The sequence below is a fragment of the Phyllobates terribilis genome, unplaced genomic scaffold (genome assembly GCF_046119375.1).
Source record: "Phyllobates terribilis strain yellow unplaced genomic scaffold, ASM4611937v1 Scaffold_3__8_contigs__length_932513732, whole genome shotgun sequence".
Taxonomy (NCBI): Eukaryota; Metazoa; Chordata; class Amphibia; order Anura; family Dendrobatidae; genus Phyllobates; species Phyllobates terribilis.
The window spans coordinates 669,471,810-669,495,240 of record NW_027362763.1 but is presented as its reverse complement, the minus strand read 5'-3'; the positions used below and the strand labels follow the sequence as shown (position 1 = coordinate 669,495,240).

The following is a 23,431-nucleotide window of genomic DNA, read 5'->3' as shown; positions in this document are numbered from 1 at the left end:
GCTTGTTGTGGCATTAATGACCAGTAACTGATAGAGATCAAACTATCAAGGTGTATAAACGTTATATTTTCAAAAAATCCAGAAGTATCTACACAAATGTCCACAATAATAGATCTGCAACAATGTGGATCGTGTTCCTCCTGCAGACTATTTTATTAGGTCACAGCAGTGTTTCTTTGGCAATCTTGGTGCATCACAACCTTCTGTGGTGGTTTTGCATTCCAGGTGGCCTGGAGAACTAAATTTTTAGTGGTCACTGTGACGGGGTGTGTGACAGAGCAGGAAGGGACACCAGGCCGATGATCAAATAAATCTCGTTGGATTGAACAGGGAAAATGGAACAGCACGAATGAAGGTAATTCTGCTAGTCCGCAAAGAGTCCATAACAGCAGAAACAAGTCCGGGGGTGTCTCCCGGTAATCCGACGCCAGGGAAAATATAGAAATAGTCCTTGGATGAGTTCAATGGGTCCAGCAGATGAGGGACACAACACAATCCCACATGGCAACTTCTATCAATCCACACACGCCACGAGGATCTGGCCGCAGCCTGAGACCCTCCAGCGTTGGGAGTCACCACGCAACTGACTGGGCCAAATATGAGTCTATTGTTCTGTCTACTGGGATCAGCCTCTGGATGGGGGAAGGGTTCACATCCACTAGATGCAACAAGAAATGTTGACCTAGGCCTGATTACATTACAGTCCATGAACACAGGCCGAGTGAGGGACGTGCTGTTAGTCATATTGGATAAAACATAAGTTGCTGAGGTTAGGACCACCAGGGACCCCAATGTTACTTAGGAAAGACTGTCCATGTTTAATTAAGTAATTTTCACGTATACATAGCACAGGTCTGTCCATCCATTCATGGATTCTGTATGGGACTAATAAAAAATAGGCCATCACAGCACTCGGCTATGTCATTTATGTACAGTACAGACCAAAAGTTTGGACACACCTTCTCATTTAAAGATTTTTCTGTATTTTCATGACTATGAAAATTGTACATTCACACTGAAGGCATCAAAACTATGAATTAACACATGTGGAATTATATACTTAACAAAAAAAAAAGTGTGAAAAAACTGAAAATATGTCTTATATTCTAGGTTCTTCAAAGTAGCCACCTTTTGCTTTGATGACTGCTTTGCACACTCTTGGCATTCTCTTTGAAGAACCTAGAATATAAGACATATTTTCCGTTGTTTCATACTTTTTTGTTACGTATATAATTCCACATGTGTTAATTCATAGTTTTGATGCCTTCAGTGTGAATGTACAGTTTTCAAAGTCATGAAAATACAGAAAAATCTTTAAATGAGGTGTGTCCAAACTTTTGGTCTGTACTGTACATAAATGCATACAAAATATTAACTACTCGAGCTAAATTGCTGCGTTATCACCTTAAAAGAACTATGCACCTGATTAATGTTCATGCCAGTCTTGATGAGAGGGCGGGGGTGAAGAACGCAGCATACAAACAAACTCCGAGGGGATGGTGAGTTGAACCCTCTCCTCCCTCTTTTTTGCCTTTAATGCAAAGCATCAATAATAGGGCCTAGAACTCAGCAGTATCTTTATCTCATTAGATTTGAACTTAAGATGGTCCTGGCTCCAGACATCCCTCACCAGGAGATGTCAGGATACATTAGCTCTATTAAAGTTTCTACCTGGATATACCTGATAAAACAATCAAAAGACTTGTGTGTGCTAAAAAAACGTTATGAAATGACGAACGACCTCGCCGAGTTTATTCACTGTCCACACTTTCTCTTGCAGCTCTATGCCCTCATCATGTGACATACCAGCCTCCGGACCAATTGTCTCAATAAATCGCTATCTCAAGTGTGTTTTCTCCCGACGCGTTTCATCGGCCCCACCATCAGGGGAGTAAGGCCGTGCAGGGATCACCGTTTCCAGGTGACTCCCTTATAGACATTACTGCCTGCCCAAATATTATGAACCTCAGGGCAGCAACTCCCATCTAGTCACCTCTGTAGTGAGACAGAATGGAGTTGCTGTACAGAGGACATCCATATACACAGTACAGTGCACAGAAATCATGAGCCTCGGTGCAGTAACTCTGATCTAGTCACCTCTGTACTGAGACATCTAGAATGAAGTTTCTGTAAAGAGGACGTCCTTATACACAGTACATTGTGCCCACAAATCATGGACCTCAGGGCAGCAGCTCAATCTTGTCATCTCTGTGCTGAGACATATAGATTGGAGTTGCTGCAGGGTGTTTTATTATTTCTTGGCAGACATTATACAAGATTACAGCCACAATTCATTAAGAAACAAATTTTGCAAGCCAGTATTAATAAAAGGTGAGAGGTACAAAGCTGGGCCAGTTTTTTTTTTTTGGTTAACTTAAAAAAAATTTTTTTTATATTATCACTTTTCACAGTTTAAAAACTTACACAAAGCTCTGATTGTTCATGTTTGACAAAATGTTACTTTTCTTGTCTGTCCACAAGTCCTGGTCAGCCCCAGCATTTTGAAGAGCGGGTGGACATTATCATAATTTACATCACAAAAGTGGCAAAAATGATCACATAAATGTTTTATAGCTCCGCCCACTCTTCAGAAATGTCGATGCTGTGGCTGTGATTGGTGGAAATACAGTAAAAGTCAAATTCGGCCAAAACTGAACAATCAGTGCTGTGTGTAATTATTTATGTTACAAAAAGTGACAATACATACATCCATATATAATTCCTATGCCACTAGATTGGAATCTATGAGGAGCTCCTGGAATTAACGCCATTCTGGAGGTTTCAGTCATGAGCCGTCTAGATTGCATTTGATCCTATGAGGACATCGCTCCAGCAACTCCATTCTAGTCAGGTCAGCAATGAACTGTACAGAATAGAAGCTACAGGGACATCATCTAAAAACCCACTCCGATCTATACGGCTCACTAGTGAATCAGCTAGAATGGAGTTGCTCAAATGAGGTCCTCAAAAAATCCACTCCAATACAATGTTGTAAATTATGAGGACTCTGTTACTGCGCTCTGTTATGTTTCTCCCTACGAAGATCCTCTCACTCTTTGAAAAACTCAATTCCAGTCACCTCAGCACCAAACTGTACAGTTTGGAGGCTACAGGGATATCCTCAAAATACCCACTCCGATCTAGACGGCTCTCTAGTGAATCAGCTAGAATGGAGTTGCTCAAATGAGGACCTCAAAAAATCCACTCCAATCCTATGTTGTAAATTATAAGGACTGTCGGCTGCACTCTGTTATGTTTTTCCCCACGAGGCTACACCGACTCTTTGAAAAACTCAATTCCAGTCACCTCAGCACAAAACTGTACAGAGTGAAGGCTACAGGAAGATCCTCAAAAAATCCACCCCGATCTAGACGGCTCTCTAGTGAATCAGCTAGAATGGAGTTGCTAAAATGAGGTCCTCAAAAAATCCACTGCGATCTATACGGCTCACTAGTGAATCAGCTAGAATGGAGTTGCTCAAATGAGGACCTCAAAAGATCCACTCCAATACAATGTTGTAAATTATGAGGACTCTGTTGCTGCGCTCTGTTATGTTTCTCCCTGCAAAGCTCCGCTCACTCTTTGAAAAACGCGATTCCCGTCACCTCAGCACCAAACTGTACAGTTTGGAGGCTACAGGGATATCCTCAAAATACCCACTCCGATCTAGACGGCTCTCTAGTGAATCAGCTAGAATGGAGTTGCTAAAATGAGGTCCTCAAAAAATCCACTCCGATCTAGACGGCTCACTAGTGAATCAGCTAGAATGGAGTTGCTCAAATGAGGACCTCAAAAAATCCACTCCAATCCTATGTTGTAAATTATGAGGACTGTCGGCTGCACTCTGTTATGTTTTTCCTCACGAGGCTACACCTAATCTTTGAAAAACTCAATTTAAGGCTGTGTGCCCACGTAGCGTTTTACAAGCGTTTTTGATGCGGAATTTCCGCAGCGGAAACGCTTGTAAAATGCTTGGTAACCCGCACCCCATGATCCCCAATGGGTTTCCGCAACTTCTATGCACATGCTGCGGATTTTTCCGCAGCGTTTATGCCGCGTTCAAAAATCCGCAGCATGTCATTTAATTTTGCGTTTCCGCAAGCGGAATTGCCTTTGTCCAATGCATAAAAAACGCAAGGCAATTCCGCATGTGGAAAACGCGTGATAAACGCGCGAAAAAAGCGCGATAAACGCGTGCGGAATTCCGCATGCGTTTTTCCGGGAGAGGACTTGCATTTATGCAGCAGAAATTTTCTGCTTCATAAATGCAACGTGGGCACATAGCCTCAGTCACCTCAGCTCCAAACTGTACAGAGTGAAGGCTACAGGAAGATCCTCAAAAAATCCACTCCGATCTAGACGGCTCACTAGTGAATCAGCTAGAATGGAGTTGCTCAAATGAGGACCTCAAAAAATCCACTCCAATACAATGTTGGAAATTATGAGGACTCTGTTGCTGCGTTCTGTTATGTTTCTCCCTGCAAAGCTCCGCTCACTCTTTGAAAAACGCGATTCCCGTCACCTCAGCACCAAACTGTACAGTTTGGAGGCTACAGGGATATCCTCAAAATACCCACTCCGATCTAGACGGCTCTCTAGTGAATCAGCTAGAATGGAGTTGCTAAAATGAGGTCCTCAAAAAATCCACTCCGATCTAGACGGCTCACTAGTGAATCAGCTAGAATGGAGTTGCTCAAATGAGGACCTCAAAAAATCCACTCCAATCCTATGTTGTAAATTATGAGGACTGTCGGCTGCACTCTGTTATGTTTTTCCTCACGAGGCTACACCTAATCTTTGAAAAACTCAATTTCAGTCACCTCAGCACCAAACTGTACAGAGTGAAGGCTACAGGAAGATCCTCAAAAAATCCACTCCGATCTAGACGGCTCACTAGTGAATCAGCTAGAATGGAGTTGCTCAAATGAGGACCTCAAAAAATCCACTCCAATACAATGTTGGAAATTATGAGGACTCTGTTGCTGCGCTCTGTTATGTTTCTCCCTGCAAAGCTCCGCTCACTCTTTGAAAAACTCGATTCCCGTCACCTCAGCACCAAACTGTACAGTTTGGAGGCTACAGGGATATCCTCAAAATACCCACTCCGATCTAGACGGCTCTCTAGTGAATCAGCTAGAATGGAGTTGCTAAAATGAGGTCCTCAAAAAATCCACTCCGATCTAGACGGCTCACTAGTGAATCAGCTAGAATGGAGTTGCTCAAATGAGGACCTCAAAAAATCCACTCCAATCCTATGTTGTAAATTATGAGGACTGTCGGCTGCGCTCTGTTATGTTTTTCCTCACGAGGCTACACCTAATCTTTGAAAAACTTAATTCCAGTCACCTCAGCACCAAACTGTACAGAGTGAAGGCTACAGGAAGATCCTCAAAAAATCCACACCGATCTAGACGGCTCTCTAGTGAATCAGCTAGAATGGAGTTGCTAAAATGAGGTCCTCAAAAAATCCACTCCAATACAATGTTGTAAATTATGAGGACTCTGTTGCTGTGCTCTGTTATGTTTCTCCCTGCAAAGCTCCGCTCACTCTTTGAAAAACTTGATTCCCGTCACCTCAGCACCAAACTGTACATAGTGAAGGCTACAGGAAGATCCTCAAAAAATCCACTGCGATCTATACGGCTCACTAGTGAATCAGCTAGAATGGAGTTGCTAAAATGAGGTCCTGAAAAAATCCACTCCGATCTAGACGGCTCACTAGTGAATCAGCTAGAATGGAGTTGCTCAAATGAGGACCTCAAAAAATCCACTCCAATCCTATGTTGTAAATTATGAGGACTGTCGGCTGCACTCTGTTATGTTTTTCCTCACGAGGCTACACCTAATCTTTGAAAAACTCAATTTCAGTCACCTCAGCACCAAACTGTACAGAGTGAAGGCTACAGGAAGATCCTCAAAAAATCCACTCCGATCTAGACGGCTCACTAGTGAATCAGCTAGAATGGAGTTGCTCAAATGAGGACCTCAAAAAATCCACTCCAATACAATGTTGTAAATTATGAGGACTCTGTTGCTGTGCTCTGTTATGTTTCTCCCTGCAAAGCTCCGCTCACTCTTTGAAAAACTTGATTCCCGTCACCTCAGCACCAAACTGTACATAGTGAAGGCTACAGGAAGATCCTCAAAAAATCCACTGCGATCTATACGGCTCACTAGTGAATCAGCTAGAATGGAGTTGCTAAAATGAGGTCCTCAAAAAATCCACTCCGATCTAGACGGCTCACTAGTGAATCAGCTAGAATGGAGTTGCTCAAATGAGGACCTCAAAAAATCCACTCCAATCCTATGTTGTAAATTATGAGGACTGTCGGCTGCACTCTGTTATGTTTTTCCTCACGAGGCTACACCTAATCTTTGAAAAACTCAATTTCAGTCACCTCAGCACCAAACTGTACAGAGTGAAGGCTACAGGAAGATCCTCAAAAAATCCACTCCGATCTAGACGGCTCACTAGTGAATCAGCTAGAATGGAGTTGCTCAAATGAGGACCTCAAAAAATCCACTCCAATACAATGTTGGAAATTATGAGGACTCTGTTGCTGCGCTCTGTTATGTTTCTCCCTGCAAAGCTCCGCTCACTCTTTGAAAAACTCGATTCCCGTCACCTCAGCACCAAACTGTACAGTTTGGAGGCTACAGGGATATCCTCAAAATACCCACTCCGATCTAGACGGCTCTCTAGTGAATCAGCTAGAATGGAGTTGCTAAAATGAGGTCCTCAAAAAATCCACTCCGATCTAGACGGCTCACTAGTGAATCAGCTAGAATGGAGTTGCTCAAATGAGGACCTCAAAAAATCCCCTCCAATCCTATGTTGTAAATTATGAGGACTGTCGGCTGCGCTCTGTTATGTTTTTCCTCACGAGGCTACACCTAATCTTTGAAAAACTTAATTCCTGTCACCTCAGCACCAAACTGTACAGAGTGAAGGCTACAGGAAGATCCTCAAAAAATCCACACCGATCTAGACGGCTCTCTAGTGAATCAGCTAGAATGGAGTTGCTAAAATGAGGTCCTCAAAAAATCCACTCCAATACAATGTTGTAAATTATGAGGACTCTGTTGCTGTGCTCTGTTATGTTTCTCCCTGCAAAGCTCCGCTCACTCTTTGAAAAACTCGATTCCCGTCACCTCAGCACCAAACTGTACAGTTTGGAGGCTACAGGGATATCCTCAAAATACCCACTCCGATCTAGACGGCTCTCTAGTGAATCAGCTAGAATGGAGTTGCTAAAATGAGGTCCTCAAAAAATCCACTCCGATCTAGATGGCTCACTAGTGAATCAGCTAGAATGGAGTTGCTCAAATGAGGACCTCAAAAAATCCACTCCAATCCTATGTTGTAAATTATGAGGACTGTCGGCTGCGCTCTGTTATGTTTTTCCTCACGAGGCTACACCTAATCTTTGAAAAACTTAATTCCAGTCACCTCAGCACCAAACTGTACAGAGTGAAGGCTACAGGAAGATCCTCAAAAAATCCACACCGATCTAGACGGCTCTCTAGTGAATCAGCTAGAATGGAGTTGCTAAAATGAGGTCCTCAAAAAATCCACTCCAATACAATGTTGTAAATTATGAGGACTCTGTTGCTGTGCTCTGTTATGTTTCTCCCTGCAAAGCTCCGCTCACTCTTTGAAAAACTCGATTCCCGTCACCTCAGCACCAAACTGTACATAGTGAAGGCTACAGGAAGATCCTCAAAAAATCCACTCCGATCTATACGGCTCACTAGTGAATCAGCTAGAATGGAGTTGCTCAAATGAGGACCTCAAAAGATCCACTCCAATACAATGTTGTAAATTATGAGGACTCTGTTGCTGCGCTCTGTTATGTTTCTCCCTGCAAAGCTCCGCTCACTCTTTGAAAAACTCGATTCCCGTCACCTCAGCACCAAACTGTACAGTTTGGAGGCTACAGGGATATCCTCAAAATACCCACTCCGATCTAGACGGCTCTCTAGTGAATCAGCTAGAATGGAGTTGCTAAAATGAGGTCCTCAAAAAATCCACTCCGATCTAGACGGCTCACTAGTGAATCAGCTAGAATGGAGTTGCTCAAATGAGGACCTCAAAAAATCCACTCCAATCCTATGTTGTAAATTATGAGGACTGTCGGCTGCGCTCTGTTATGTTTTTCCTCACGAGGCTACACCTAATCTTTGAAAAACTTAATTCCTGTCACCTCAGCACCAAACTGTACAGAGTGAAGGCTACAGGAAGATCCTCAAAAAATCCACACCGATCTAGACGGCTCTCTAGTGAATCAGCTAGAATGGAGTTGCTAAAATGAGGTCCTCAAAAAATCCACTCCAATACAATGTTGTAAATTATGAGGACTCTGTTGCTGTGCTCTGTTATGTTTCTCCCTGCAAAGCTCCGCTCACTCTTTGAAAAACTCGATTCCCGTCACCTCAGCACCAAACTGTACAGTTTGGAGGCTACAGGGATATCCTCAAAATACCCACTCCGATCTAGACGGCTCTCTAGTGAATCAGCTAGAATGGAGTTGCTAAAATGAGGTCCTCAAAAAATCCACTCCAATACAATGTTGTAAATTATGAGCACTCTTTCGCTGCGCTCTGTTATGTTATTCCCCGCGTAAAACTGAACGATCAGCGCTGTGTGTGATTATTTATATTATAAAAAGCGATAATAAAATGCAAGTTTGATTAATCATGAAAAAAATAAAATTTTGCCCTTTGGAAATACGTAATAAATATAACAGTTTCAGCAAGTACCTAAAAAATAAAAACATGAAATCATTAGAATTATAAAGCTGATATATATCTACAATGTGTGTACATTCCAATTCCACTACATTGCAGACTATGAGGATCCGGGAATCTGCTCCATTCTGGACATTGGAGGTGATTTTTTGAGGAACATCACTGTAGAAACTGAACTGTCTAGAATGGAGAAGCTGCAGAGAGATCATCAAAAGATCAACTCCGATCCAGTCACCTCACCAGTGAATCAGCTAGAGTGGAGTTGCTAAAATGAGGTCCTCAAAAACATGTCACTACAGTGAGGCCTCAAAAATTCAACTCCGATCTAGTCACCTCACCAGTGAACCGTCTAGAGTGGAGTTGCTGGAATGAGGACCACAAAATATCCACTCCGATCTAGTCACTTCAGTAGTGAGCCGTCTAGAGTGGAGTTGATAAAATGAGGCCTCAAAAAATCAACTCCGATTTAGACGGCTCACTGGTGAATCAGCTAGAATGGAGTTGATTGTTTGAGGACCACAAAAAATCAACTCCAAACTAGACGCAACCCTCACCCGACCGATCACTGCAGATGTCACCTCCTGGGGGGACAGGACCTGCGGTGATGTCACTGTCATGTGATCTGCTGGTCACATGACAGGAAGTGCTACAGTGAATAAAATCCCTGCTTTACTCCTCCCCCCGTGTGACTGATCACATGACCATGACATCATCACAGGTCCTGCCGTAACTAGGATACAACATTTACCGAGAAGTCAGTGCAGCCTCCAACAGATCAGAGGCCGGAGAGGAGGCCGTGTCCTCTAATGGCTCCAACTGTCACACAGACCGCTCCCCATGGTCCCCCCTCTCTCACACAGACCGCTCCCCATGGTCTCCCCTCTGTCACACAGACCGCTCCCCATGGTCTCCCCTCTCTCACACAGACCGCTCCCCATGGTCTCCCCTCTGTCACACAGACCGCTCCCCATGGTCTCCCCTCTCTCACACAGACCGCTCCCCATGGTCTCCCCTCTCTCACACAGACCGCTCCCCATGGTCTCCCCTCTCTCACACAGACCGCTCCCCGTGGTCTCCCCTCTCTCACACAGACAGCACCCCATGGTCTCCCCCCACACAGACTGCTCCCCATGGTCTCCCCTCTGTCACACAGACCGCTCCCCGTGATCTCCCCTCTGTCACACAGACCGCTCCCTGTGGTCTCCCCTCTGTCACACAGACCGCTCCCCATGGTCTCCCCTCTGTCACACAGACCGCTCCCCGTGGTCTCCCCTCTGTCACACAGACCGCTCCCCATGGTCCCCACTCTCACACACACCGCTCCCCATGGTCTCCCCTCTCACACACACCGCTCCCCATGGTCTCCCCTCTGTCACACACACCGCTCCCCATGGTCCCCCCTCTCACACAGACTTCTCCCCATGGTCTCCCCTCTGTCACACAGACCGCTCCCCATGGTCCCCCCTCTGTCACACAGACCGCTCCCCATGGTCCCCCCTCTCACACACACCGCTCCCCATGGTCTCCCCTCTGTCACACACACCGCTCCCCATGGTCCCCCCTCTCACACAGACTTCTCCCCATGGTCTCCCCTCTGTCACACACACCGCTCCCCATGGTCCCCCCTCTCACACACACCGCTCCCCATGGTCTCCCCTCTCACACACACCGCTCCCCATGGTCTCCCCTCTGTCACACACACCGCTCCCCATGGTCCCCCCTCTCACACAGACTTCTCCCCATGGTCTCCCCTCTGTCACACAGACCGCTCCCCATGGTCCCCCCTCTGTCACACAGACCGCTCCCCATGGTCCCCCCTCTCACACACACCGCTCCCCATGGTCTCCCCTCTGTCACACACACCGCTCCCCATGGTCCCCCCTCTCACACAGACTTCTCCCCATGGTCTCCCCTCTGTCACACACACCGCTCCCCATGGTCCCCCCTCTCACACACACCGCTCCCCATGGTCTCCCCTCTGTCACACAGACCGCTCCCCATGGTCTCCCCTCTGTCACACACACCGCTCCCCATGGTCTCCCCTCTCACACAGACTTCTCCCCATGGTCTCCCCTCTGTCACACAGACCGCTCCCCATGGTCCCCCCTCTGTCACACAGACCGCTCCCCATGGTCCCCCCTCTCACACACACCGCTCCCCATGGTCTCCCCTCTGTCACACACACCGCTCCCCATGGTCCCCCCTCTCACACAGACTTCTCCCCATGGTCTCCCCTCTGTCACACAGACCGCTCCCCATGGTCTCCCCTCTCTCACACAGACCGCTCCCCGTGGTCTCCCCTCTGTCACACACACCGCTCCCCATGGTCTCCCCTCTCTCACACAGACCGCTCCCCATGGTCTCCCCTCTGTCACACAGACCGCTCCCCATGGTCTCCCCTCTGTCACACACACCGCTCCCCATGGTCCCCCCTCTCACACAGACTTCTCCCCATGGTCTCCCCTCTGTCACACAGACCGCTCCCCATGGTCCCCCCTCTCACACACACCGCTCCCCATGGTCTCCCCTCTCACACACACCGCTCCCCATGGTCTCCCCTCTGTCACACACACCGCTCCCCATGGTCCCCCCTCTCACACAGACTTCTCCCCATGGTCTCCCCTCTGTCACACAGACCGCTCCCCATGGTCCCCCCTCTGTCACACAGACCGCTCCCAATGGTCCCCCCTCTCACACACACCGCTCCCCATGGTCTCCCCTCTGTCACACACACCGCTCCCCATGGTCCCCCCTCTCACACAGACTTCTCCCCATGGTCTCCCCTCTGTCACACACACCGCTCCCCATGGTCCCCCCTCTCACACACACCGCTCCCCATGGTCTCCCCTCTGTCACACAGACCGCTCCCCATGGTCTCCCCTCTGTCACACACACCGCTCCCCATGGTCTCCCCTCTCACACAGACTTCTCCCCATGGTCTCCCCTCTCACACAGACCGCTCCCCATGGTCTCCCCTCTGTCACACACACCGCTCCCCATGGTCTCCCCTCTCTCACACAGACCGCTCCCCATGATCTCCCCTCTCTCATACAGACCGCTCCCCGTGGTCTCCCCTCTCTCACACAGACCACTCCCCATGGTCTCCCCTCTCTCACACAGACTGCTCCCCATGATCTCCCCTCTCTCACACAGACCGCTCCCCGTGGTCTCCCCTCTCACACAGACCGCTCCCCATGGTCTCCCCTCTCTCACACAGACCGCTCCCCATGGCCTCCCCCCTCATACAAAGACCGCTTCCCCATGGTCTCCCCTCTCTCACACAGACCACTCCCCATGGTCTCCCCTCTCTCACACAGACCGCTCCCCATGGTCTCCCCTCTCTCACACAGACCACTCCCCATGGTCTCCCCTCTCACACAGACCGCTTCCCATGGTCTCCCCTCTCTCACACAGACCGCTCCCCATGGTCCCCCCTATCTCACACAGACCGCTCCGCATGGTCTCCCCTCTCTCACACAGACCGCACATGATCCTCTTCTCTCACAGGCCATTTTATAATTTGTATTCTACAAGGCCTGTAATTAGACTTTGACCATCATTCAAAAAGACAGCTACATTTTGTGCAATTTGCTACAATTTTTTTTTCTTATTTACACCCCCTCTAGTGTAGATAATGATGGCACCAAAGAAAAGTGTTGATTAAACACCTACATTAAGAAGCAGGATTGTTATGTTGGATTTGTTTTTTTCTGTGCTGAAGTGGAAAGGTAAGTTTGCGGGAAAGATTTTTATATAGTACAAGGAAACAAGTCACAAAATAACAGGAAACCAACAAAAAAAAGATAAACTGGGAGCAACTAGTTCTTCTCCCAGTTCAAGAATGAAATGCAGATGATTAAACAGATTTTAGACAAAGAGGTAGGACTCCAAGAAGAAAGCTACAACATTGGTCAAGAGAACACATCAAATGTACAGAAGATCAGTAGAAACAGGTTATTTAGAGTGATGATAGCAAGATATCTTGGAAAAGACGTGGAGTTCAGAGTGGTTTAACAAGACTGTTTTAATGCCCCTTGGAAGAGACGTGGAGGTCACAGTAGCTTAACAAGACGGTTTTAATGTCCCTTGGAAGAGACGTGGAGGTCACAGTAGCTTAACAAGACAGTTTAATGCCCCATGGAAGAGACGTAGAGTTCAGAGTGGTTTAACAATACGGTTTTAATGCCCCTTGGAAGAGACGTGGAGGTCACAGTAGCTTAACAAGACAGTTTTAATGCCCCTTGGAAGAGTCGTGGAGATCAGAGTGGTTTAACAAGACGGTTTTAATGCCCCTTGGAAGAGACGTGGAGGTGACAGTAGCTTAACAAGACGGTTTTAATGCCCCTTGGAAGAGACGTGGAGGTCACAGTAGCTTAACAAGACGGTTTTAATGTCCCTTGGAAGAGACGTGGAGGTCAGAGTGGTTTAACAAGACGGTTTTAATGCCCCTTGGAAGAGACATGGAGGTCAGAGTGGTTTAACAAGATGGTTTTAATGCCCCTTGGAAGACACGTGGAGGTCAGAGTACTTTAACAAGGCGGTTTTAATGCCCCTTGGATGAGACGTGGAGGTCAGAGTAGTTTAACAAGACGGTTTTAATGCCCCTTGGAAGAGACGTGGAGTTCAGAGTGGTTTAACAAGACGGTTTTAATGCCCCTTGGAAGAGACGTGGAGGTCACAGTAGCTTAACAAGACGGTTTTAATGCCCCTTGGAAGAGACGTGGACGTCACAGTTGCTTAACATGACGGTTTTAATGCCCCTTGGAAGAGAGACGTGGAGGTCACAGTAGCTTAACAAGACGGTTTTAATGCACCTTGGAAGAGACGTGGAGGTCAGAGTGGTTTAACAAGACGGTTTTAATGCCCCTTGGAAGAGACGTGGAGGTCACAGTAGCTTACCAAGACGGTTTTAATACCCCTTGGAAGAGACGTGGAGGTCAGAGTGGTTTAACAAGACTATTTTAATGCCACTTGGAAGAGACGTGTGTAACATACCTGGTGACGGGCTTGCATGGTGCACTAGCTCTCACTATGCAAGATCGCAAACTTGATCTTCAGTCCAGTCTGCTAGCCTGGCTTCTATTCATGCTGTCTGTTTGTCTCTGTTCTGACTGCTTAGGGCGGCTTCCCGGTTACTTCCTGGTTCTTGTAGCTGCTGTGGGCACACCCCTAATGCGTCCTCAGCCTATTGCTGTCTGTCACTGGATATTTAAACCAGCTCCACCTTGAAGCTGGTGCCTGAGCAACTATTATCTTCAGATGGCTTCTTGCCTCTCATGTGAAAGGTCCTGTTCTGTTTTTCTTGCCTGTCCGCCTTCCTGGAGGCTGTATTCCCAGGCCTGTCTGAACACGCTCCTAGCCTGTTCGTCCTGCTTTCTGGGGATCGCATTCCCAGACCTGTTATCTGTGTCTTCTAGCCTGTTTGTTCGCCATTCTGGGGGCCGTATACCCAGACTCACTCCTGTATCTCGCTGCAGTGTCTGTTCCTGTCTTAACACGCAGTTCCTGTCTGAATACTCTCCTAGCCTGTTACCTGTTTTTCTTTATGTCTGTACCTTTCCTTTTTCTGCAGAGTCTGAACCTGCACCTAACTCCTACTCGTTGTCACTGTACTTCCGTTTGTGAGTTTGGAGTCCACTCGCTACTTCTTTGCAAGTACCTTGTGTGTATCTGGTTCTGCCTTTCCCTTCCAGTCTGTTCCATGTGAACAGAGCCCTGTCCCCTCTGCTCTGTCTTTGCTCACCGCTTTGGCGGTTTTCCCCTTGCTCTGCCTTGCTTACCGCCCCGGCGGTTTATCTCTGCTCTGCCTTACTTACCGCTCTGGCGGTTCCTGCCCGCTCAGCCTTGTCTACAGCATCTGCGGTTTCGCTCTGCTCCGCCTTGTCCACCGCATCTGCGGTTTCGCTCTGCTCCGCCTTGTCCATCGCATCTGCGGTTTCGCTCTGCTCAGCCTTGTCCACCGCATCTACGGTTTCGCTCTGCTCAGCCTTGTCCACCGCATCTGCAGTTTCGCTCTGCTCAGCTTTGTCCACCTCATCTGCGGTTTCGCTCTGCTCAGCCCTGTCCACCGCACCTGCGGTTTCGCTCTGCTCGGCCTTGTCCACCGCACCTGCGATTTTGCTCTGCTCAGCCTTGTCCACCGCACCTGCGGTTTCGCTCTGCTCAGCCCTGTCCACCGCACCTGCGGTTTCGCTCTGCTCAGCCCTGTCCATCGCACCTGCGGTTTCGCTCTGCTCAGCCCTGTCCACCGCACCTGCGGTTTCGCTCTGCTCAGCCCTGTCCACCGCACCTGCGGTTTCGCTCTGCTCAGCTCTGTCCACCGCACCTGCGGTTTTGCTCTGCTCAGCCCTGTCCACCGCACCTGCGGTTTTGCTCTGCTCAGCCCTGTCCACCGCACCTGCGGTTTTGCTCTGCTCAGCCCTGTCCACCGCACCTGCGGTTTTGCTCTGCTCAGCCGTGTCCACCGCACCTGCGGTTTCGCTCTGCTCAGCCGTGTCCACTGCACCTGCGGTTTCGCTCTGCTCAGCCCTGTCCACCGCACCTGCGGTTTCGCTCTGCTAGGCCCTGTCCACCGCACCTGCGGTTTCGCTCTGCTAGGCCCTGTCCACCGCACCTGCGGTTTCGCTCTGCTCGGCCCTGTCCACCGCACCTGCGGTTTCGCTCTGCTCGGCCCTGTCCACCGCACCTGCGGTTTCGCTCTGCTCGGCCCTGTCCACCGCACCTGCGGTTTCGCTCTGCTCGGCCCTGTCCACCGCACCTGCGGTTTCGCTCTGCTCGGCCCTGTCCACCGCACCTGCGGTTTCGCTCTGCTCGGCCCTGTCCACCGCACCTGCGGTTTCGCTCTGCTCAGCCCTGTCCACTGCACCTGCGGTTTCGCTCTGCTCAGCCCTGTCCACCGCACCTGCGGTTTCGCTCTGCTCAGCCCTGTCCACCGCACCTGCGGTTTCGCTCTGCTCAGCCCTGTCCACCGCACCTGCGGTTTCGCTCTGCTCAGCTCTGTCCACCGCACCTGCGGTTTCGCTCTGCTCAGCCTTGTCAACCGCACGTGCGGTTTCGCTTTACTCTGCTTGATTACCGCTTCTGCGGTTCTGAACCCGTCTCGCAGTCTGTACTGGACCCTACCCAACCTGTGCTCTAACCTGTCTGTTCCTGTATTCCCCGGTGTGGGTCAACAGCCATGTCCGGGGTCTGACCTGGAGTAGCCCCTGGTCCCTCTGCTCGGTTCCTCCCTGGTGCACTGGCGTCGTAGCCGTCAAGCGATCTGGGTCGGATCGGGTTGATACTTAGTTACGCCCCTCCAGGCACTCTCCGGTTCATGGCGCAGTGGGATCACTAATCACGCACACGCCAGTCAGTCCGGGCGTGTGCATAACAACGTGGAGGTCACAATAGCTTAACAAGACAGTTTTAATGCCCCATGGAAGAGACGTGGAGTTCAGAGTGGTTTAACAATATGGTTTAATGCCCCTCGGAATAGACGTGGAGGTCACAGTAGCTTATCATTTGTAAAGTGTGTGACAGATATGCCTGACTTTGTATATATTTTTTTTTCTTAAAAGTGAATACCTTTTTTTTTTTTACTATTGCTTAATAACGATCCAAAACAAATGATTCCAACCGATAGAAACTACACTTTTAGATATCTGCCTAATTGTTTCAAAGCATGCCTTTGAAAGACGGGGCATTGCTTTGAAAGAAGGGGCATGGCTTTGAAGAAGGGGCATGGCTTTGAAAGAAGGGGCATGGCTTTGAAAGAAGGGGCATTGCTTTGAAAGAAGGGGCATGGCTTTGAAAGAAGGGGCATGGCTTTGAAAGAAGGGGCATGGCTTTGAAAGAAGGGGCATGGTTTTGAAAGAAGGGGCATTGCTTTGAAAGAAGGGGCATGGCTTTGACAGAAGGGGCATTGCTTTGAAAGAAGGGGCATGGCTTTGAAAGAAGTGGCATGGCTTTGAAAGAAGGGGCATGGCTTTGACAGAAGGGGCATGGCTTTAAATACAACAGCATGCACTAAATTGCTTGAAAATTGGGGGGCAAAAAAGTGATGCAAGGCAAGCCAGCAAAAGAGTCTAAAGTATGACAAATTTTCTCATTTACATGTCCAAATTTAACCACGTACATGGAGAAAATGGCCCTGGTGTCAGCAGTGTTTGTTCCGTGTGTCATCAGTGTTCGGTCTGTGTGTCCGTTTTTCCCATCAATGTTTGACGGATGGATAAATAAATCCTTGAATTACAGAGCTTCTCCTATTCTTTGCCATCCGGGTGCTGAATGTTTTTGCACAGACCCATAGACTTGTATCGGCTCTTTTCATCTGTGATATCGGAAAAAGACAGACAGACGGACATGTGAATAGCACCATAGATTATACTGGGTATGTGTTGTATCCATGAAAACAAGGGATAAACCTCCACGTGCAACATGATGTGTGAATGAGGCCTTTTGCTTTTTCTGGCCGCACCATCAAGAAAGATTTCCTCCATTTGTGTTTTTGGTCTGTGTGATGTCCATGTCACCCAGTGTAATATTCCACATGAATGGATTGACCACCAGACTGTGGGGGAATAATGGCTACAGGCGCTTATCTCATCCATCCGTTTTTTAAATTAGATATAACCGTAGATTTCAAAGGCTGCACAACAATCAGACACAATCCGTGTGGCAGGTATGTTTTACCGGACGCACTGCATAGATTACATAGGAAAGTGTGTCTGGCCTTCTATTAGTTTTTTTTTAGTTATGGATGACAAATGGACGCTGTACGGATCAAAAATGGCCTTTTTTTCCCCTGAACACAAAGCATTGTGCTTGTGTGAATTTGCGCTTCGGCAGGGAATTGTGCCCTAAGCCTATATGAAGGCGTTTTGTGCGCTGCCGCCAAAATGCAACATTCAGTTGGACGCAGCAATATTTTATGTGTGAATACTGTTTAATACAGATTTTAGCATTTCCCTTTTTGTGAAAATGCGTCGGGCCTCATGCAGAAACAAACTTTTTGTCGAAACGGACAGTGATACCCATAACAACCAATCAGAGCTCTTCTTTTATTGCCCTGGTAAAATGAAACGTGGCATCTGGTTGGCTGTCATGGAGAACACTGACACATGCTGAAACTTAGTGCCGATTCTTCCACACTTCATGCCACACGTACAGTGTAAAAACTGATCGTCTGAATGGTTTCTTTACAGCAGCTGTTGCCTATGATGGCACAGAGAGGCATTGCACCAAACATCCATACCTTTTGCAATCTCGCTAGGGCATGCCTTAAAGAAAAGGATGGTTTACAGCTCCTGGAAGACATGGCGGTAATGACATTGCTAGTTTACATAGTTTATTTAGTGTCTTTTTTTTTTTACTCCTACTTGATAAAGTCTAGAAAATAATGTCATTTTTAACCTGATTTGCCTTTTTATAGGAAACAAGTGACAAGGATCTTTTTGCATATCTGATCGGTAACTTGTTTTACAGATTTGTGGATTCCATCCAAATATCAATGTATACAGCACATTGATTAATGCGGCCATAAAGAGGTTAGATGACGTCTACTTGACCAATATTCTGCGGGACATGAGGAACAGAAACGTGGCTCCTAATGAAGTGGTGGTCCGTCAGCTGGAGTCTGCAGCACAGTACCCACTAAAATTTGATAAAGTGAGTATACGATCTGATAAAACCAATAATGGAGGCTGGTGAAGAGGAGGGAATTCGCCTCCATGTGGGTAAAAATGTGTTGTTTTTTATCAAAATGGAAACTTGTATTTGGTAAAAATACTCCACACCACACGCCATCAACCAAGAAGGCCAATAACTAGTAATAGATTAGAAACAAGCGTTTGAAGACTTTTCCTGTTGTGAACATGATCCTTTAAGTTAAAGGGAACCTGTCACATTGGATAACGCTATTAACCTGCTGATGTAGGGTTAATCTGCAGGGTAATACCATTAGGAAGTGCTTGGCCACTATACTGAATGTGCAGCACATGGGAGTAAATGAACTTTATTCCTCCCGTGAGCCGCCGGCTTTCAGTCATGCAGGGCGTGCCTTTATTCACCACTCCATACAATGTGAGCAGTGGCAGTAAGCACGCCCTGGAACTTCCACTGACAGGTGGCTCTGCACTGATGCACTGTAGAGCTAGCTGTCAGTCAAAGGGCTGGGGCATGCTTACAACCATTGCTTACTGTGTACAGACTGGTGACAAAAGGCACACCTGCATGACTGAAAGCTGGCGGCTCCCAGGAGGAATAAAGTTAATTTTCTCCCTTGTGCTCATTCTCGGGATGGCAGCCAGTCACCTTCCTAACGCTATTAACCTGGAGATTAGCCCGATGGCTGCAGATAAGTCATGACTAAGGGTGATCTGTCACCTGAAACGCGTTGACGTCGCATTCCTTCTAGCTGTAATGCTGACCTTATCCTCTGTTACGCTTTTTGTGTGAAAAAGAGCCTATTCACGGTTCATTGAGCTGGATTATCTTCATTTTATGATTCCCTTTAAAATGACTAGCAATTTGTATATAACAAAAAATATATGACAGGATGGAGGAATAAAGGGGCTGTCCGAAACTGATGACTTTATTTCGACACCTGCATACTCACTGAATGGATCAGTTACATGTTCAAGGCCCCAAGAGTGACTAAATAATGTTAAAATATCACGTTATTTATCCCACAGCTGTGACAAATGCAGAGATTGCCTGTCAAACAAGCAATCTCTGCATGTATCACAGCTGTCTAACAGCCGTGACACTTGCAGGCGCAGCGACATAAAAAGAAATGCTAAGCACACCAAAATACTCGGCGAGCACACGAGCATGCTCACAGAAAGAGTTAATGAAACCTACTCGCTCATCACTAGTACTGACATGAAAGGAGTTAACATATCATTGCTACTGCACTGTGAATGCCGTAACAAGACCAAAGCATTAATGGCAAATTGTGTGTGTTCTTTTTTACTTTTTTTTTTCATCTGTTTCACCCCACAACATTTACAGCGCCTTTCCACTGAACCTTTCCGTCAACCTTCCCACATTTTTTCATGTTACACCCATGAACTTAAAAGTTTTTTATTGGGATTTTATGTGATTTGCCAACACTAAGTAGCAAGTAATTGTGAAGTGTAAAGGAATTGATACATGGTTTTAGAATTACTTTTAAAAATATAAATCTGAATATTGTGATGTGCATTTGTATTCAGCCCCCCTGAGTCAATACTTTGTAGGACCACCTTTTGCTGCAATTACTGCTGCAAGTCTTTTGGGGTCTGCCTCGACCAGCTTTGCACATCTAGCTCTTAAGGGTTTTTATCAGAAATAAGCCAGAAATGCGCCATAAGTGACCAGAAGGTACAAGTGACCATCTACTAATTGTGCTTAGTTTCTATTTCTCATTCAAATATAGATTGGGAAGGGAAAAGAGGAAAAGATGGATATGGATCACAGGTTAGCCAGAGGAGCTTTAATCGGAGTTGCTCAGAATGTTACACTGTTATTCATTGGTATAATCAATTTCCCTATCCACCTATACTATCAGAACACGGGACTCAGTCCCTGACGCACGTTTCGCCGGTATACCGTCTTTTTCTAAGGGCCTCATTGGGCTAATTTAGGTGTAAAATATACAGCCATGACCCAATAAATAAGGGACTGGGTTAGGCATTTCTAATACTATTTTTTCCACCTCACTACGGACCGGGTTTTGTGGGTCACCATTTGATAGATTGTGACCCTGTGTAGGTAGTCTAATGAGATATGATCCTGTTTTCTTTCTCTTTCTCATTCACACTTAAACCTTCATTATGCTTACATACGCCCTTACTAACTTGGCACCACTAAACCTTACTCTCCTTCGCTGTCCTCAAACCCCAGCACCCTCTAACCAAATAATCATCTCTCCTTCCCTCTTACCTCCCCACCTGACCTCATCTGCAGACCTGCTCCTCAAACTCAGATCTATCCTACCAAAACATAAAACAAGCCGGACACTCTCCTTCTCCCACCTGCTCTCCCTCTCCCTGCTTCTCCTCACTGCTGGCGACATATCTCCCAATCCTGGACCCAAACAGCTCCCACCTCCCACCAATACCCCTTCCTATCGCTTCCAACCAACTGCAAACTACCGCAACCTCTCCTACGTAAAGCCAGTGCCTGTTAGAACCCTCCTGTTAGTTTTTGCTATCTTGTGTTTTGCGGTCACGTGACCAGCTGCCTATATATAACAGCTCCGCCCTTCTGGCTTTGCTGGACTTCAGTGTTTTCTAGACTGTCTTTCTAGCCAGGTGCTTCGGTGCCTATCTCTGTCAGTTTGCTTGGTCCTCTGGGACCTCTAGTACTTTTTGTCAGTTTGTCTTTTTGCTCTGCAACAACTTCTGTTAGGAGGTGTCCCATTTTTGGTCCAGTCCTTAGTTCTTTTAGGGACCCCTCCCTTTATTCTATAGGTCTCCGTTCAGACTAGCCGAGGACGGAGGCGGGTCTGTTCACAAGGAACAGGCAGGCCGCTACATCGTAGGGATTCAGCTAAGTCATACTGTAGGGACAGCTCTCCCCATTCTTTCCTTAGTTTATATTGCAGATTATATCAGTGCCGCTGATGCCCACCCACCCTGCTCCCTCTCTTTGGAGCACTCTGGAACGCCCGCTATGTCTGCAACAAGCTCCATTTTGTCCACGACCTCTTTACCTCTCGTCATCTCTTTTTCCTGGGCATCACAGAGACATGGTTGACACCCTCTGACACTGCCTCCCCTGCTGCGCTGTGTTACGGTGGCCTCCACTTCACCCACACTCCTCGCCCTGGTAACAGACATGGTGAAGGAGTGGGTCTTCTCCTTTCTACCAACTGCACCTTTAGCCCTATCCCACCTCTACCCTCCCTTACTCTCCCTTCTTTTGAAGTCCACTCTGTCCTCATCTACTCTCCTTCCAGGTAGCTGTCATATACCGACCTCCAGGACCAGTCACTGCCTTTATTGACCAATTCTCCACCTGGCTTCTTTACTTTCTCTCTGCTGACATTGCACAATCATCATGGGCGATTTCAACATCCCCAATGACACTCGCCAGTCAACAGCATCCAAATTCCTGTCGCTTATTTCATCCTTTGGACTTACTCAGTGGTCCTCCTCAGCCACCCACACAGACGGACACACATTAATCCTCATCTTCTTCACCCAACTCTGCTCCCTATCTAACCTCACAACCTCCCCCCTACCCCTATCTGGCCACGGTCTACTCACTTTCTCATCCCTATCCTCCTCACCTGTCACACATGTCCAGCAACTAGCACACCCCCTCAGAAACCTTGCATATCTAGACACTCACACACTCTCTGACTCTGTTCTACCACTGACATCCATATCTTTACTCCACGACATTGACAGCACCACTGCTTTCTACAATGCCACTCTCGCATCAGCTATTGACTCGGTCGCCCCTCTTGTGCATGGCAGAGCGCGACGAGTCAATAGGCAACCCTGGCACAACACCCTCACTAAACCGCTTCGGCAAGCGTCCAGGGTTGCGGAATGGCGTTGGAAGAAAACTCATTCGCAAGATGACTTCACTGCATTCAAACAACAACACTCGCATTCAAATCAGCCCTTGCCTCAATTCACTGTACTCCTTCTTCTTAACCTGTCCTCTGCCTTCGACACAGTTGACCACTGCCTCCTACTGCAGATCCTCTCTTCCTTTAGAGTCAAAGACCTTGCCCTATCCTGGATCTCCTCATACCTTTCCAACCGCACATTTAGCGTCTCCCACTCCCACACTACCTCCTCATCCCGCCACCTCTCTGTTGGAGTCCCTCAAGGTTCTGTCCTAGGACCCCTACTCTTCTCAATCTATACCCTTGGCCTGGGACAACTCATAAAATCCCATGGCTTCCAGTCATGAAGAGCATGGTCAGTCATCCTCTTGGTGAGGACACAGAAGTCTTGCCTGTTACCAATCTGGCACGCATGGCTGAGTTTATGTTACGCTGCCTTTCCCGTGATCCTTGCTTTGTCCAAACTTTGGGTGACAGTCCTTACTGGTTAGTGACACTTCTAGATCCACGCTACAAGGAGAACTTTCTGTCTCTTATTCCCTTGCAGGACAGGCCTAATAAAATGGTGCAGTACGAGAAGGCTCTTGTTGCGGAATTATTTAAAAAATTCCCATCTGAAAACGCTGGCGGCAGAGGTTACTGCTCGTTGGACAAGCAAGGAGTACAGGCGAGAGAGACACAAATTCAATCCAGCAGAGGCAGGGGAACACTGTCAAAGTTCTGGGACAGTTTTCTCAGACCCTCCCATCGCACATGCCCTGAGGCTCGGGGTACTCTCACAAGTAGTGCAAAGTTTGGGAAGATGCTGAAGGGAGTACCTTGCCGACCGTACCAACGTCCTCCGTGATTCCTCTGTGCCTTATAATTATTGGGTATCCAAGCTGGATACGTGGAATGAACTGGCTCTCTACGCCTTGGAGGTCCTGGCCTGCCCTGCCGCCAGCGTTTTATCAGAGCGGGTTTTTAGTACCGCTGGTGGAATTATAACTGATAAGCGCATCCGCATGTCAACTGAAAATGCTGACAGGCTGACTCTTATAAAAATGATCAAAGTCTGGTTTGGGCCAGACTTCTCAACACCACTGAATGATAGCAGCGTAACATAAACTCAAATACAGTGTCTTTTTTTGGGAGGTCTAA

The 23,431-nt window shown here is 47.5% G+C and overlaps 1 long non-coding RNA gene across 2 annotated transcripts in view; it reads left to right on the top strand.

The window, feature by feature from the left end:
* The first annotated feature begins 9,431 nt into the window (after window positions 1-9,431).
* Window positions 9,432-23,431, top strand: part of LOC141257324 (uncharacterized) — a 49,615-nt gene continuing 35,615 nt past the window's right edge. For both annotated transcript variants that reach the window (XR_012318052.1, XR_012318051.1), the window contains exons 1-3: window positions 9,432-9,502; window positions 12,375-12,476; window positions 18,214-18,396. This is a non-coding gene — a long non-coding RNA (uncharacterized lncRNA). The remainder of the gene's footprint in view (window positions 9,503-12,374; window positions 12,477-18,213; window positions 18,397-23,431) is intronic.